Below are 17,483 nucleotides of genomic sequence, written 5' to 3'. Positions count from 1 at the left end.
GGATAGGGTGGGAAGATTTGGGAGAATGGCATTGAAACATGTGAAATGTCCAGGTGTTTCTTGACTTCCTACTTTTGCATTCCAGTCCCCTATAATGAAAAGGATATCTTTTTTGAGTGTTAGTTCTAAAAGGTCTTGTAGGTCTTCATAGAACCGTTCAACTTCAGCTTCTTTAGCGTTACTGGTTGGGGAATAGACTTGGATTACTGTGATATTGAATGGTTTGCCTTGGAATCAAACAGAGATCATTCTGTCATTTTTGAGATTGCATCCAAGTACTGCATTTCAGACTCTTTTGTTGACCATGATGGCTACTCCATTTCTTCTGAGGGATTCCTGCCCACAATAGTAGATATAATGGTCATCTGAGTTAAATTCACCCATTCCAGTCCATTTCAGTTTGCTGATTCCTAGAATGTTTACATTCACTCTTGCCATCTCTTGTTTGACCACTTCCAATTTGCCTTGATTCGTGGACCTGACGTTCCAGGTTCCTATGCAATATTTCTCTTTACAGCATCAGACCTTGCTTCTATCACCAGTCACATCCACAGCTGCATATTGTTTTGGTTTTGGCTCCATCCCTTCATTCTTTCTGGAGTTATTTCTCCACTGATCTCCAGTAGCATATTGGGCACCTACTGACCTGGGGAGTTTCTCTTTCAGTGTCCTATCATTTTGCCTTTTCATACTGTTCATGGGGTTCTCAAGGCAAGAAAACTGAAGTGGTTTGCCATTCCCTTCTCCAGTGGACCACATTCTGTCAGATCTCTCCACCATGACCCACCCATTTTGGGTAATGGCTCTCTTTAAAAAAAAAAAAAAAAGATTCCTATATGCATAAAATTAAATTATTTTTAAATTTACATTAAGGAAATGGAGTTGCCATATTAGAGTTCATAAGTGATCTGAGAGAAAACATTATTTCCCTGGCCACGTGTTAATGGTCTTTTATTGGATGACCTGTCTGCCACATTCCTAGCATATTGTTTACCAGCTGAGTCACCAGGGAAGCCCAAGAATACTGGAGTGGGTACCTATCCCTTCTCCAGTGGATCTTCCTGACTCAGGAATTGAACCTGGTTCTCCAAGCTTACAGGTGAATTCTTAAACCAGCTGAGCTACCAGGGAAGCATTGGATGACTTACTACCTGTCAAATAAGTTTGACACAAAGTTTTTGTCTAAGAAAGTTTGACAACATTTACACTTAATTTAAAATTTTCTAAAAGTTTAACATTTTATTTTTCATTAGAAACCACCATTATTCTGGTCCACGTTTTCCTCCTGGCACTTTTCACTTCCTTATTTCTGAACGTGTAAAGCAAAGGATTGAGCAAGGGAGTTAGGATGGTGTAAAATATGGCTACCATTTTGTCAAAGGATAAAGCAGATGGAGGTCGTGCATACACAAATATGCATCGGACGAAGAATAAAATCACAACAGCAATGTGAGATCCACAGGTGGAGAGGGCTTTCTGCTGCCCTTTAGAGCTATGGGTTCTCAGAGACAGCAGGATGACCCCATAGGAGACAAGCAACAAGGAGAAGATTAGGATACAGATAAACCCACTGTTGGGTGACTACCAAAAGCCCCAAAATATGAGTGTCAGTTCAGGCAAGCTCCAGCAGTGGGTACAAGTCACACATGAAGTGATCTATGACATTGGAGCCACAGAAGTGCAGCTGGAAAGTGAAGAGAATATGTATCATGGAATGAATGAAACCCCCTGTCCAGGCTACCACCATGAGAAGGACACAGAGTCTGTGGTTCATGATAGAAGAATAGTGCAAGGGCTTGCAGATGGCCACATAGTGGTCATAGGCCATGGCACTGAGGACAATCACCTCCACCCCAGCAAAGAAGTGTTCAGCAAAGAGCTGGGTCATGCAGCCTTCGAAGGAAATGGTTTTCCTTTCATGGAGAGAGTCCACAATCATCTTTGGGGCAATGACAGAGGAGAAGCATGCATCCAGGAAGGACAGAAAAGCCAGGAAGAAGTACATGGGGGAGCCCTGGAGTGCTGGACTGCTACTGATGATCACCACAATTAGCAAGTTGCCCCCGACAGTTGCAATGTAAATGAACAAGAATACAACAAATATTGTTTTCTGCACATTTGGACTCTGTGAGAGCCCCAAGAGTACAAACAGTTACAAAGTTGTGGTTTTGCATGATTTCCAAGGAAAAGATGAAAGCCACCACAGTGAACATGTAGCATCTACAATGATGAGAAAGAAAAATTTGTCTCAGACCAGTTTGTACTACTATTATGATCATTGAAAAGTTGGTGCATGTATATGAAAAATTATCTTACGTGCTAATGATCTTCATGTCAGTAAGAACACAAAATTAGAAATTTGTTGAATGTAGTATGCGATATCAGGAAGAATTGTGGTACATATAAATTATTAAATACTTTAAGATGTCAGAGCTTTGATACAGGGGAAGGGAAAGGATCCAGTTGTGGTGGAGATAAGAAACCTTTTTTTTATCTCAACTGCCAACTTTGATCACATAGTAGTATTTTCCCAGCATCAATTGTTAGAAAGATTCTGAAGCCATATCAAAGTTCTGAGGAAAGGAGGAGGGCAGTTTATTAGTCATGCCTGCCACATCCCTGATCTGGTGACTTCCTTATCTACAGATAGAAGAGGAAATGTGACAAAGCTTATAGAGGTGCTCAAAAATCATGACTAATCCCTGAATTATATCTTTAAAAATCTGAACTCAATTGAGCCTTTAAGATTAATTCAATCACTATATATATATTCTCATTGGGAAAGCACCGTGCTGCAAACTAAACATTCATAACAAGTATGTATGTGTTGAGTTGGTATTATTCCTAATTCATCACTTAAAGAAAGGAAGTTTATAAATAGAATAATATCTACCAATGAGTATGTTATAATGACTAAGTTAAATCATGCAAGGAAGCAACTCTTCCGGGTCTAGTGGGTAGAAAATAGCTCGTGTTAGATCTTCTTACCCTATCTTACTGGTAGGAAATTCATGCTTAGGAGATAAAAATATAACAAATAGCAGGTGCTGGGTCTGGAATTTTCACCCCAAATCTCTGACTTTAACACTCAAGTCCATCCCACTGGCTCTATAGGGAAAGAAGCAAAAATTTTCTAGCAAGAACTTGAAAGCAGGGGCCTTTCTAAAGTCTCCATTCATTGTAGAGGTAAAACTTTCTGATTCCTCTGTTCATGTTTCAATGATGACTCTTGATTAAGGATGCAGGGCAAATGAGGTATTAATAGAATCAGAAGGCAACAGCCCAGTTACTTACAGATACAAATAAGCAACAACTGCACAGATGAGGGATACAAACAGGATGCTGAATATAGCCAGAGTCTGAAGGCTTTATTTTTTACTAATGATTTATATAATGTGGCCCAATCTGATCAAGATCCAAGGATATCTGTTTCAAATTTATATGACTTTATTGTACCCCCCTGGAGTAGGAAATGGCAACATGCTACAGTATTCTTGCCTGGATAATTCCATGGACAGAGGAGCCTAGTAGGCTCCAGTCCCTGGGGTTGCAAAGGGTTGGACACCACTGAGTGACGACTATGTACTCACACACATTGTAATATAGGGATGATCATGTCTAACCTCCCTACTCATTTCACAAGATTATAATGAGGGTCAAATTGGAAAATGTGAAAATGTTGCTTATGGTAGAATGCCCTTACCAATTTTAGTTTCTATTCTCTCATTTAAAAAGCCAGACAACTTACCCATACAAAGATTTCATGAGCCATTCAGATTATTATTACACATTTTGACTTCATTTTCCATATCAACACACAGCTGTGAAGGATTGTGTCCTCACCTGTACATATAACAGTAATTTATCAGTCAAATGGCATGTGAGTGTGTGTGTCTGTGTGTGTTAAATAAGAGAATAAGGCAAAAAATTAAACTTACCATGAGAAATAAAAATAAGCTGATTTTTTTGACTGTCACTTACAGCTAACAAAATCAACTTATAATATTAGAAAGACTAGCATATACACAGTTTTATATTAACTAACATTTGTCTTTCAACTTACTTTGAAATGCATTTCCATTTTTGTTTCCAGAGTAATAGACACTCTGAAAGTGTCTGCACTATGAACTTCATACCCAATTACAAGTCATCACCACGAATAGAAAAGTATAAAACAAACCATGTAAGATCAACAGATCAGTCAATGACAATTTATTAGAATTAGTATCCTGCTTTTGTGTGAAAACTGTACAAATTTAATTATGTTGAGGGTTGTCTTGAATTGGTTCATAGTTCTTTTTTGGGTCTGCTATATCCTTCTACTTTTCTTTCTATTCACTGTATCAATTTTTGAGAGTTTGATATTGAAACTCCAATTTATCTACTTAAAAACTAATTGTAATATGTAGTAGGACTATGTGTAACTTTATACTGTGTTTTCTAAGTTGCCTGTAACTGTGTTATCATACTTTCATAATTTAAAAAAATATAAACATTTTTAAAATAATTAAAGTAAAAAAAAATCTAGGATTATGGCCTTAAAAAAAGAGAAAAAATATATATAGTAAATATATGATTTAGCAGTTATCAGCTTATCCTTGGATGAAGGCAAGGGACATAATGAAATTAAATGAGGAAGAATATCAACTCCAGATTCATACTGAACTAGCTTCAAATCAAGGCTCCTCTACTTAGTTTTATTATGTGATGGGGAAAAGCAACTTTAAAATCTAAGGCTTGGGTTCTACCTCTGCAACTGAATATAGTTAAAATAGCTATTGATAAGGTTCTTGTGAGGATCCAATAAGGCAATACTGATAAAAACATTTACACGGTTAAAAACACAGAAGAAAATCACAGTAAGTGGTAAGAACAAGTCCTCAGAGCCATTGGCAAAAGTAGAAATGACAGTTTTTACTTCTAATTCCTGCTTTATCATGATCAAGGATAGGAAGTATTTTTACCCATCCTTTTATTTATTCACAAATATAAAATATTTTATTGGTTATAGTGAAGATATGTTTAAATGCTTGAACTTTTAATAAAGAAAGAAGATTTATCCATTTATCCATTCATTCAACCTTCCAATAAATTTACAAACTACTTACTATGTGTTATGCACTATTTCAGATGTTGGAGTGCACTTTTAAATATTCATAATATTCTCTGAACAAATTATTGTGACTTTCAGACCCACATGTCTCTATTTCTTTTTCAGGTAGCATCATTGTACAAAAAAAAAAAAAAAATCAAATAATGTAAAGGGTGAGGGGGAAAAACAAGGCTCTATATTAATATAATGATTAAATAATTCTTAGGCTGTTAATCTCCCTTATCTGGGGAGTTTTAAGATAAACATCATTTTAAAATTAAAGTGCTCACTAAATATAAACAATTCACCACCATCTTTTTTTCAGATAAGAGGAATTTTCACAAATAGAATTAAAACATTGACAATGGAGAATACAGTGTTCTCATAGTTTATGATCACAAGATGTATGATTTGATGTCATTTAAAAGGCAATTGTCCTAAATGCAATGGGTTGACCCAGATTGAATCCTAGAACAGAAAAGAGACAGTAGTGGGAAAATTAATGAAGTATGAAAAAATATGGTGTTAATTATTAATGTTCATTTCACCATTTTGACAAATATACTTAATAATTATGAAAACAAATAGCAAATATTTTCAGAATCATAAATGTTTTTGTATTCATTATACTGGTAACCCCAACACTGAAATTTATTCTAAAAGTGAAATGAGATGCTATACGTTTTATAATGGAAGATGATTTCATGTCATTTATAATAGTGAAAATTCAGAAATATCTGAAATGTTCAATAATAAGATGTTTATGTAAATCAGACCACTACAACTTAATAACATAATATTCTATAACTAAAATACTAGTCAATAATATAGATGGTGAAGCATTTTACAATATGTTAAATAAGAAAAACAAAAATAAAAATGGTAATAACTGCCGATCTGTATAGACATTTCAATACAATTTTAAAAGCAAGAAGGGAACATTTGAAAATGATAGAGAATTTACTCTCGATACCCATATATTGAGAGTTACTTCTTGATATAATAAGTATATACACTTCTTTATATAAGAAGTTTTGACATTAAAAATCAAGGTTAAAATCTCTAATACCATCTTCTCCATCACCAAAACAGTTCAGAAAAAGATGAGGATAATTTTACTATCTGCTCAGTATCACTAATTTTCATTGGTGGAATGAACATACTAAACACTTTTAGCTATTCTAAACCATCCACAAAGAGCTGAGTCATGGGTCCAGCCTTCCCCACCCTCTGTACTCACTGTAATATTAACTTTCATTTCATATAATTTTTTAGGAAACAGTTTATTCTTTTTATATTTCTGCTAGAAGAATTCATGACCTTTCTTGATAGCCATATCTTTTAGAATTTGCGACTGCACGAGAGACTTCACAGGGCCCCTCAAACCATGAACTAGTGACTCTGGGCCACGCTTGGGACACGTGCTCATGCTTAGTTGATCAGTTGTGTCCAACTCTTTGTGGCTCATTGGAAAAGACTCATTGGAACAGACTCATTGGAAAAGACCCTGATCCTGGGAAAGATAGAAGGCAAAAGGAGGAGGGGGTGGCAGAGGATAAGATGATTAGATGGCATCACTGACTCAATGGACATGAATTTGAGCAAACTCTGTGAGACAGTGAAGGATAGGAGAGCTTGGAGTGTCTATGGGGTCACAAAGAGTCAGACACAACTTAGCAACTGAATGACATAAATTATATTTCAAGCTTAAATTAAGATACTACCCCATTCTAATTAACCTCCCTGTTGTGTTCATCAAAATCACTGTCTTTTTGGTCCAGGATTATTATTCATTTCAACTAGGAAAGATTTATTCTTTCCTTATCTAGTTAAGCATATTCCTTTCCTTGACAATCTAAGAAATGTATTCTTTGTAGATGCCAGATCCTTTTCTCGCCTCTCACTATTGCTCTGCTGATTTTCCTAACTGTATCAACTATTTCTGGAATTCCAAATAACCTTTCAATGTTATGTGTGTCTTTCCTAATGTATACCTGAGCCTTCTTTCCTCTGTTGTCTTAATAATTTAGTTCATTTTAAGAAAGAGACAAAGCCACAATAACTAGCACTAGGGCAGCTCAGAACTTCATCCATTTAAATGCTTGAGCAATTCTAAGAGAAATACAGTGCTATTTGACGTCAAGTGCACTTAGAAAAATTAAGTGAACAAATTTAAAATCAGAAGACTCTTCTCTGTGGTTTAAGACACACTTTCTTACCCTTCTTGTCTTTCCTTGAGCCATTCATTAGCGTTTTTGGTAGGAATATTAAGCACTATATTATTATCAATAACACTGTAAATGGTGAACAGTACTTGAATTGCCATTCTCCTATATTGGTATTATTTATAGAGCTTCAGAAACATTCCAGTTTTAAATGTAAATCAATAGGATGAGGGACAGTATTAAAGAATTCATGATAAATGAGAATATACTAAAAAAGAAAAAATAAAATATCATTGATTAGTTATGACAAAATATTCACTTGTTGCATTTAATAGTTATCTGGATTTAACTTGAAGAAAACCTGGAGAGAGGTTTAATTTCATTAGAGTTCAAGTAATAGGTTTTCCTAGCCCTCCCAACATGTCAGCATTCAAACAGTTGCTACTTATTGGACACTTAATATGTGTCCAGCACTGTCAAATCAAATCTTAGTTATTATTTTATTTGTTTCCAAGTCTTTGAGATAATTAAAATATAATATCCATTGAAGATAAAAATTCTAGGGCTTGCTGGGTGGCTCAGAGGTCAGGAATCCACCTGGCAATGCAGGAGACCCAGATTTGACCCCTGATCAGTGAAGATTCTACATGCCATGGAGCAGCTCAGACTGTGCCCACAACTATGGCTCCTATGCTCTGGGGCCTGGGAGCACAGATACTGAAGCCCATGCATCCTAGAGCCCGTGCTCCACAGCAAGAGAAGTGACTGCAAAGAGAAGCCCAGAACTAGAAAGCAGCCCCCTCTTCCCGCAACTAGAGAAAATCCCACACAGCAACAGAGTCCTGGAACAGCCAAATTAATAAATAAATTAAATTGTTTTTAAAAAATGAGATAAAATTCTAAGGCCAAATGAAACTGGAACCTATTATACAGAGTGAAGTAAGTCAGAAAGAAAAACACCAATACAGTATACTAACGCATATATATGGAATTTAGAAAGATGGTAACAACAACCCTGTGTACGGGACAGCAAAAGAGACACTGATGTATAGATCAGTCTTATGGACTCTGTGGGAGAGGGAGAGGGTGGGAAGATTTGGGAGAATGGCATTGAAACATGTATAATATCATGTATGAAACGAGTCACCAGTCCAGGTTTGATGCACGATACTGGATGCTTGGGGCTAGTGCACTGGGACGACCCAGAGGGAGGGTATGGGGAAGGAGGAGGGAGGAGGGTTCAGGATTGGGAACACAGGTATACCTGTGGTGGATTCACTTCGATATTTGGCAAAACTAATACAATATTGTGAAGTTTAAAAATAAAATAAAATTTAAAAAAATCAATTAGGAAAACAAACAAACAAACATGGTTATATAGCTAGTTCCAGAGTAGACAGCCTACCTTGCCTTAGACTTGGTTGCCTTCTTCACAATGTCCTTAATTTTAAGTACTATATCCTCATTTAAAATCCTCTTTGAATATGCAAAAATGTGAATTCTAAATCTCATCATGTGTCAGCTCCTTGAAAATTCTCATAATGGCAGTGTCCTGTTCTCTGTGGAGAGAAGTCTATTCAATCCCTGGCCAGAAAGTGAAGGATGTTTCTAAGTCTTACTTTGATGCCTAAGAAAAAGTGGAAGGGCAGCTCTGGCAGATGAAGTCGAGCCTTTTTCCTGCTGCTTCTCAAGGGCTGTCTTCAACATGGTCCCTAAAATAAAGAAAGAAGAAAACTTTCCTGCTTAACTTCCAACTGGAATTTAAAGAGTTTCCCTGTGAGGTCATGAACCTGCAGAACTACCTCTCAGTCCCCTCAGGGTTTAGCAATTTCCCATCATAATTTTCCAAGATACAGTTATCTGTGGTTTGACTTACTTGAGTGTTTGCAAAACTTTTATGGCTCCTGCCAATTTAAGGCTTTTTTTTTTTTTTTTCTTTTTTTTAAATGATTCTAGTGTTTGTATTTAAAGATGCTTTCATTTTCCTTCATATTCAGAAATGGAAAACTTTGTATTGGATTGACCAAAAAGTTTGTTCAGATTTTTCTCTAAGCTGTTATGGAATAGATCATAATATGAGACAAAATATAGTGTGCCAGGGTCCAGCCCCAGCTGATCCAGGGTATTCGAAGGAGAGATGGCCTAGGCGACTATTTATATGCTAATTAGAGATATAAAGAATAATAGAATGAGGATAGCTCAGTAGGAAAATTCAGTGGAGAAAAGAGGCTGAGTAGCTTGGTTTACGCGGGAGACCAATAAAACTTCAAGACAAGAAGTTTGCACCGCTTACGTAGGCCGCAGGCACCCTCTCGAATAGCGGAAGGTGCCTCACCCTAGACACCTTCTCGAGTGGGTCTTAGAAGCCCAGGCATAATTAGTAAGCATGGTGGGTTCCGCGCTCCAGATGGAGACTTCAGCCAGAATGTGAAAAGAATGACATGGGGAGGCCAAGCGCTCGTGAGCAAGGCCTGTAGCTTTATTTTCAACAGGGGTTTATATACCCTAAGTTACACATAGAGGATAATAGGGGATGCAAAATCAGCGGTCTTTGATTCTTATCAAAAACCAGGGTTTCTTTCCTGCAAATTTATCGTATACAAATGGTTTGTGATTTACATCATCTTCTGGCCAGAAGGCCTACTAACATTTTATGACTCTTGACAAGGACTTATCAACAAAGACTTATTTTCTCTAAGAGTAATTATTTTAAGATTTGGCGCCATCTTCCAAAGATAAAATTGCATTCCTATAGGGTGGATGTGTAATGGGTTTACAACAAAGGAAAGAATTTATTACCTTAAGGGTCTAAATTTACTAACACCAAGGCCACTACTTATTTTTTCTACATACTAACTATTAATTAATACATATTCAAGGATACAATTCAGGGGATGTGAAAACTTGGCAACAAGCATTGACTCATCAATGAAATCCTTTACTAGTCTTATTCTGACAGTTTCTAATTCTCTGAGAGGCTCTAAGCTATTTGAATATCTTAAGCTTCCCATGCCTCTTGAGGCTGGGAGACTGTAAACAATCATAGGAGTCCGGGTAAACTTGTCAGGCGAGTTAGAGAGCCATCTGAGGGGTTTGGATTTAAACACTCGTAATTGCCCAGGAACTTTATTAATTGGAGCTGTAAGTTAACTCTTTGACAGAGAGAGCGAGATGGTGGTAGGGGACAGCCCCCAGTAAAGTCAGAGGTGAGAGCACAAAGCAATAAAGTAGGCAGACTCTGGTTTTTTGGGGGAAGATGCTCAAGAATATCCGGGCGGACTCCTGAGGCTCGATCCCGCCTTTGCGTATGTCAAGCCTCCTTCCTCATGACCTTTGTCACGAGTGGAATGCCTCACCGGCTCCCGGCAATAGTGTCTCTGCAGAACTGAGATGAAATGCTTTTGTGCACTAAATGCAAAAAGGTGAGTTCTGGGACTAGGTAAAGCATCAAACAATGAAGACACACACCATTTCAGGACAAGAATGTAATTGTACTGATTAAAGAACAACAAACTTTATAAATAAACAAAAACATGTACATTAATCCAAGATGTTATTTTCTTCTCTCAGTACCTGACCCTGATACACCATGAGTTTAAAACAAAGTGCACAATTTCTAGAGACTAAAGGAATTTTTCTCTTTTCATTTTTTTTAAGGAAAAAAAAAGGTGGGAGGAATGACAGGTCTGTTTACTCTGATGGAATGCAACATTAGGATTGGGAAAGTCTAAACTTAGTTCATGAGGTCCCTGCAGAGACAGGCCACAGTGAGGAGCTTGTTGCCCTATATACTCTTCTACACCATAGAAAGAAGCAGTTCTGAAATGATTCATCAGAAAAGTGAAAGTCCATAGTGCCTAGGTTTCATTTGACTATGGTGTTAAGGGGCAAGTGTTAACCATCTGACAGTGGGCAACACTCCTGAAGGAGATGATATTTTGAAGTTATGACTCAATTGCAGGACTCCAGCAATTAATCCTGGAACCCTAGTTCTTATGTGAAAGCACACTTAGCATCTTCTACTTTATTCCATATTCTCCTTCGCTTAATTTTTTATTATTTGCTTCTTTTAGAGGAAGTGAGTGGGACAACACTGAAATAATAGCATCAAGATGGAGTGGGGAATATCATATAACAAGGAGGTTATTTATGAAAAAAAAATAAGGTGAACTTAAAAATCTTTAAAATCAAAGAAAGTGAGAAAGATGCACAGAGAAAAGCACAAAAATAAGGGGATGAGGCAGAGGGAAGATAAGTGACAAGATGCCCTTCTGGGATTTATCCAATAGTACACACTTCCTGACAGATCAAAGTTCCTGACAGATTAAAGTTCCACTGTCATCATTAATTAAATTACAAAATGTGTATCTCCAAATATAGATGGCTCAATTTGGGGTCATTTCTTCTGTTCTTTAGAATTCTTCTTAACTGGGCACACAAAACAATTACAAAAAAAAAAAAATGTTTTCTGAAATGTCTGTCTGGTAAGTCTAGTCCCCTATCTCTACTCTTTTCATATTGTTTTATCCTCAAGCCTATGCAAGTCCAGGCATACTCCCTTATAAATATTAGAGCTGGATTATCAATTTCCATGAAAATATACTTTGTCATTTAGGGATGTGCTGTTAGTTCATCACAGAACAGTAGTCTCTTAAATCCGGGTCTCTCTTGGGCTGTACAGAATAAGCCATATACCTCCACTATAATAATATTACTAAAATATAATACAAAATTAATGGGTATGTGAGATATAGTGATTTAGTGCTGAGAACTTAGAATCACAGGTAAAGAAAATGTACTTATGTATTTGTTTTTTATCCAATAAGAGCACAGAAAGAAACTTCCTGGTGTCCAAGCATCTCTTCCTGTTCAGTTATAGAACCCACTTCCTCCTGTTCTCTCTAGAAACCTTGTATTTTGGAATAATGCCTCTGAAGTTCCTTTTTACCATATATTTATTATGCTTTATATCATAACTGATAAGCTGCATTGTTTATTGCACTGTCCACAGTTATTGCTGACCAATTATTTTCTCAACATTATTTCCTTATTAATGAGCACAAACAAATTTTGAGGAATACAGCCTGATGTAAAATGCGAACACTAATTCATTTCCTGGTCATACTAGGAATTGCACAGCAGAAGTAAAGAATTACTCAGCTTCCAACCATGTCATCTTTTAAATTCCTTAGGCTATAATCACTGCATTCCTAGAAGGTGATTTTTTCAACACTGACCACAGCCTGCCTTCCACTTACCACCACCGGTAGGCACAATAGGTGAAAGACCTGACTGTAGACAAAGAAAAGTGGTACCATGCATGCTAGTTATATTCATCATCACTCATGGCTTAGCATCAGCTCAGGAAAGCACAGTGCCACCACATCCATGGAAGCAAGAGAGAACCAGTTCCACAATATAGAGCAATGTAAAGCCCTTGCAGAGGTTAAGCAAAGCCGCCTCTGAACAACTGACAGATGCATAGCATAGAGCCTAAAGAAGCACTGTGATGAATTTCTTGGGTGTCAGTAGGAAAAATGAACAGGATATAGGATGTGTGCCTATACCACTGTATATGGTGGTACTGCAGTCAGCCATGGACAGGTGAGAGCCGAGAAGGGCCAGACATCTGCCCCAAGTCAAGGGTCAGAAAGGGACCACGTATAGTTTAGATCCTTAATTGGTCTTGTGTCCCCCAAGTCAGCAATGTGAACACCATTCTAGTAATCAATTGGATACAATATCATAATTAAAAAAAAAAAAAAGAACCAGCTAGTGGAAGCTATTTGCTTGCTAAACTGCCCTTCTGGAACCAAGGTCCTGACCATGGGGCCCTATATAGCTTCATAGGTGAAGAACACAGAGCCTTGGAGAATATTTGGTGGACCCCATGGGTGGGATAGAGCATCAGAGAGAACCCAGAAGGGGAAAGAGAGATATGAGAATGGTGCAGTCTAACCCTGGCTGGAACATCCCACTAGAAGGTATTTCCTAGTCCCAGATACTACAAGAGAGTTTTGAAAAATTCTCAGAAGACCTTCAACATATGGAGAGAAGAATAATGGCCCTGCTTGCCTGGGTTCAAGGGCAGTACTACCTAAAATATCAGCTCTTTCCGTTTATAAATGTAAAGTGAATTAGCTATGCTGATGACTGGAACAAATTATACCATGCAGAGAAAAATATACAATGTAGAGCCCATGTAAAGACTCTACAGCAAGAACACACTGGCCAGTATGAGGAACAGACTGGTGCCAGTAAGGGATTGCTCATAAGACTCGGGTTCAGAGAGATAGCAGGGCAGCCAGTTAGAGCTACCTGGATTTACTAATTGTAAGAATTTTAGCTTTTACCTTGAGTGACATGGAGAGGACTTGTAAAGTGTGATATGATCTGAGTTACTAGTTTAATGGATAATAATGAGTGTTGTGTTGAGGATAGAGTACTAGAACAGAAGATGCCAAAATAAAAACAGGAAGAGTAGAAATGAAGTGAAAGAGGAGAGTGAAAAAATTGGCTTAAAGCTCAACATTTAAAAAACTAAGATCATGGCATCTGGTCCCATCAATTCATAGCAAATAGATATGAGGAAATGATGGAAACAGTGACAGACTTTATCTTCTTGGGCACCAGAATCACTGCAGAGGGGTGTAGCCAAGAAATTAAAAGATGCTTCCTTCTTGGAAGAAAAGTTGTGATAAACCTAGATAGAACATTAAAAAGCAGAGAGATTACTTTGTCAACAAAGAGTCATCTAGTCAAAGTTATGGTTTTACCAGTAGTCATATATGGATGTGAGTTGGACCATAAAAAAGGCTAAGCATGAAAGAATCAATGCTTTTGAACTGTGGTGTTGGAGAAGACTCTTGAAAGTCTGTTGGACTGCAAGGAGATCAAAACAGTCCATCCCAAAGAAATCAACACTGCATATTCATTGGAAGGACTGATGTTGAAACTGAAGCTCCAATACTTTGTCCAACTGATGTGAAGAGCCAACTCATTAGAAAAACCCTGATTCTGGGAAAGATTGAAGGCAGGAGGAGAAGGGGATGACAGAGGATGAGATGGCTGGATGGCATCATCAACTTGATGAACATGAATTTCAGCAAGCTCCAGGAGATGATGAAGGACAGGGAAGCCTTGTGTGCTGCAGTCCATGGGGTCACAAATAGTCAAACACAACCGAGTGACTGAACAACAGCAAAAAGCTTTGAGGCATTTCAATAATTTAGATGAAAAATGATAGTAGTTTGATACTAGGTAACAGGTCTAAAGGCTTTCCCTGTGGCTCAGTAGAAAAGAATCTGCCTGCAATGCAGGAGATGTTGGTTTGACCCCTGGGCCAGGAAGATCCCCTGGAGGAGAGCATGGCAACCCACTCTAGTATTCTTGCCAGGAAAATTCCATGGACAGAGGAGCCTGGTGGGCCACCGTCACTGGGGTTGCAAAAGTCGGACATGATTTGGCAACTAAACCACCACTACCACCACTGAAGTTCGAGCCAAAAAGATTTTCTGATAGACGTGGGGTGAAAATGAGAGACCAGATATGCCACCAGCTGAGACAGAGAATGTTGTAACTGAAGTAGGTTTGGGGATGAAGGAGGAACCAGGGCATAGCTTTAGCCTTATTCAGTTTAAGAAATCTGTTAGTCTCAGGAGGAATACTATGGAGGAATTTGGATTTCCAGATTTCAACCTCAGGAAAGCCATCTGATCTGGAGTTAATTTGGGAACTGTGGTCTTTTAAAATATAATATCATATGTGAAATTAATCGCCAGACCAGGGTCGATGCATGATACAGTATGCTCGGGGCTGGTGCACTGGGATGACCCAGAGGGATGGTTTGGGGAGGGAGGTGGGAGTGGGGTTCAGGATGGGGAACATGTGTACACCCATAGTGGATTCATGTTGATGTATGGCAAAACCAATACAATACTATAAAGTAAAAATAAATAAATAGAGTGTGCCAAAGAAGACTGGATGAAATGTTGCTGATGGATTTTGTAATATGAGAAGCAAGTGATGAGTGCTGTATCTAGTGGCATAGAGGTCACAGAAAACATCTAAAAAAGCATTTTCAGTGTTAATATAATAACTGAAGTGTGATTGAATATAGTTAAATAGAATAGAAGTAGAGGAATTGGAGAGAGGTATTATAGAATCCTCTGATTTTTGTTACAAAGCAAAGAGAATGAAATGAAGGCATAGATGATAAAGGAAATGGGATCAAGAGATTTCATTTTTAAGGATGAGCTAGATAATAGATCAGTTCTTTGCTGACATAAAATGATTCAGGAAAAGGGAAATGCAGATGAATTAATAGAGATAGAAGATATTTTTGACCAATGTCTTCTTGTGAAGTATAAGATGAAGTCCAGTACGTATGATGTTGGTTGCCTTCAGATAGAACAGAAAATGAATTTAGAAGAATCAAGAGGTTATCATATAACTGAATGTTATATGACATTCAGTTGTGTCCGACTCTGCAACCCCAAGTACTATAGCCCACCAAGCTCTTCTGTCCTTAGAATTCTCCAGGCAAGAATTCTAGAGTGGGTAGCCATTCCCTTCTCCAGGGGATCTTCCCTACCCAGGGACTGAACCCACGTCTCCTGCATTGAAAGCAGATTCTTTACCATCTGAATCACCAGGGAAGCCTGTATGTAACTGAATGGGTGCTGGCAAATGAGTAGATAAAATTGTAAGTCTGGAGAAATTTCTTCTGATGACTTATATTTTCTAATTGAAATAGGAAATAAGTTCATCTAATGTTTCCCAGTAAGTTTGATGCTTGCAGCAAGTTTTTTTTTTTTTTTTTTACCAATACTCTTTCAAATTAAAACACCATTTTATTCCCACACTTTGATATTTTTGTATCATGAGTAATATCGAAATTTTCAATTCTGATATAGATATCATATGGTTTACAATCTAATATTAGCAACACCACATTTCTATAAAAATAAGCAGTAAGACCAAGGCTTATTTCAAAAGACAAAAAAAGTCATCCATTGAGCTGCTAAATAAATGTTTATTGAGTAAAGCTATTTCATGTGAAATAATTAGGGGGACCTATAGAATACGTTAGAGAAAAATATTGTGGCATCTAAATGACAGGAAATAATTTCTACAAGAATGGCCAGAAGAGCTCTTATCTCAATAATAGAAGGGATAAATTCTATATCTAACCTTGCTGCTAGAAACTTACCAAAATATTACAAATATTTAAGGTTAGGGATCTCATTGTGATCTTCCCTATTGTTTAATTCCACAATTAAAACAGAGGGAAAAAAAATGATCCTCAAATGTTCTTACACAGTTCAAGGTTATTACACTGCCATGAATTTTTTTCTTCTTCTTTGACATGAAGCAGGGAAAAGAGTTGTAAAGTGAATATAGAAATTCAAATTTTAGATATTGTAAGCAGGCAGTAAATGTTACATTCTGCCATTGATGCAGCAAAATTCAAATGGAAGTTCTGTGCAAAGACATTTGACAGAAATATTCTATGTCATCCATAAGCTCATGAAGGGTTTGATTTTTAATTATTATTAATAGAGTTATTTTGAAGTCCATGCTCTTTTTGAACATGAGGTTTAGAAAATAATAAATTATTTCATTTACATTTCACCTTCTACCAAATTCTCTCCTGTCCTCTGTATATAGATTACCTTGATCTTCACTTCAGAGTGGTTACTATCTTAGTGTTTACCCCCAAGCTTTTCTCTTTCCTTGAATGTTCTTCCCACTAGTGTGCTTAAGGATGGTTCTATCTCATCATTCAGACCTCAGTTTTGACATACACTCTCAGAAAAGCCCCCTTTGTTCACCTAACTAGAGCTATTCAGTCACATGTGTGCCACTTCATTAAAATTTTCTGAATATCACTTATCAACTTATGGCCTTATTTTCATTTTAATACCTTGTCTTCTTTAGTATCTTTAGTATTCTTGACTTCTGGAGGAAGTCAACTCCAGGACAAAAGTCAAATGTATTGCCTTCAGATCAGATCAGATCAGTCACTCAGTAGTGTCCGACTCTTTGCGACTCCATGAATATCAGCATGCCAGGCCTCCCTGTCCATCACCAACTCCCGGAGTTCACTCAGACTCACATCCATAGAGTCAGTGATGCCATCCAGCCATCTCATCCTCTGTTGTCCCCTTCTCCTCTTGCCCCCAATCCCTCCCAGCATCAGAGTCTTTTCCAATGAGTCAACTCTT

General features: G+C 37.4%; 1 pseudogene; it reads right to left on the bottom strand.

The window, feature by feature from the left end:
- Positions 1 to 1,239: 1,239 nt before the first annotated feature.
- LOC104982400 lies at positions 1,240 to 2,174 on the bottom strand (annotated as a pseudogene).
- Positions 2,175 to 17,483: the final 15,309 nt, after the last annotated feature.

Source organism: Bison bison, unplaced genomic scaffold, assembly GCF_000754665.1.
Source record: "Bison bison bison isolate TAMUID 2011002044 unplaced genomic scaffold, Bison_UMD1.0 scf7180017860102, whole genome shotgun sequence".
NCBI classification, from domain to species: Eukaryota; Metazoa; Chordata; class Mammalia; order Artiodactyla; family Bovidae; genus Bison; species Bison bison.
This window is presented reverse-complemented; position numbering and strand designations above follow the sequence as displayed.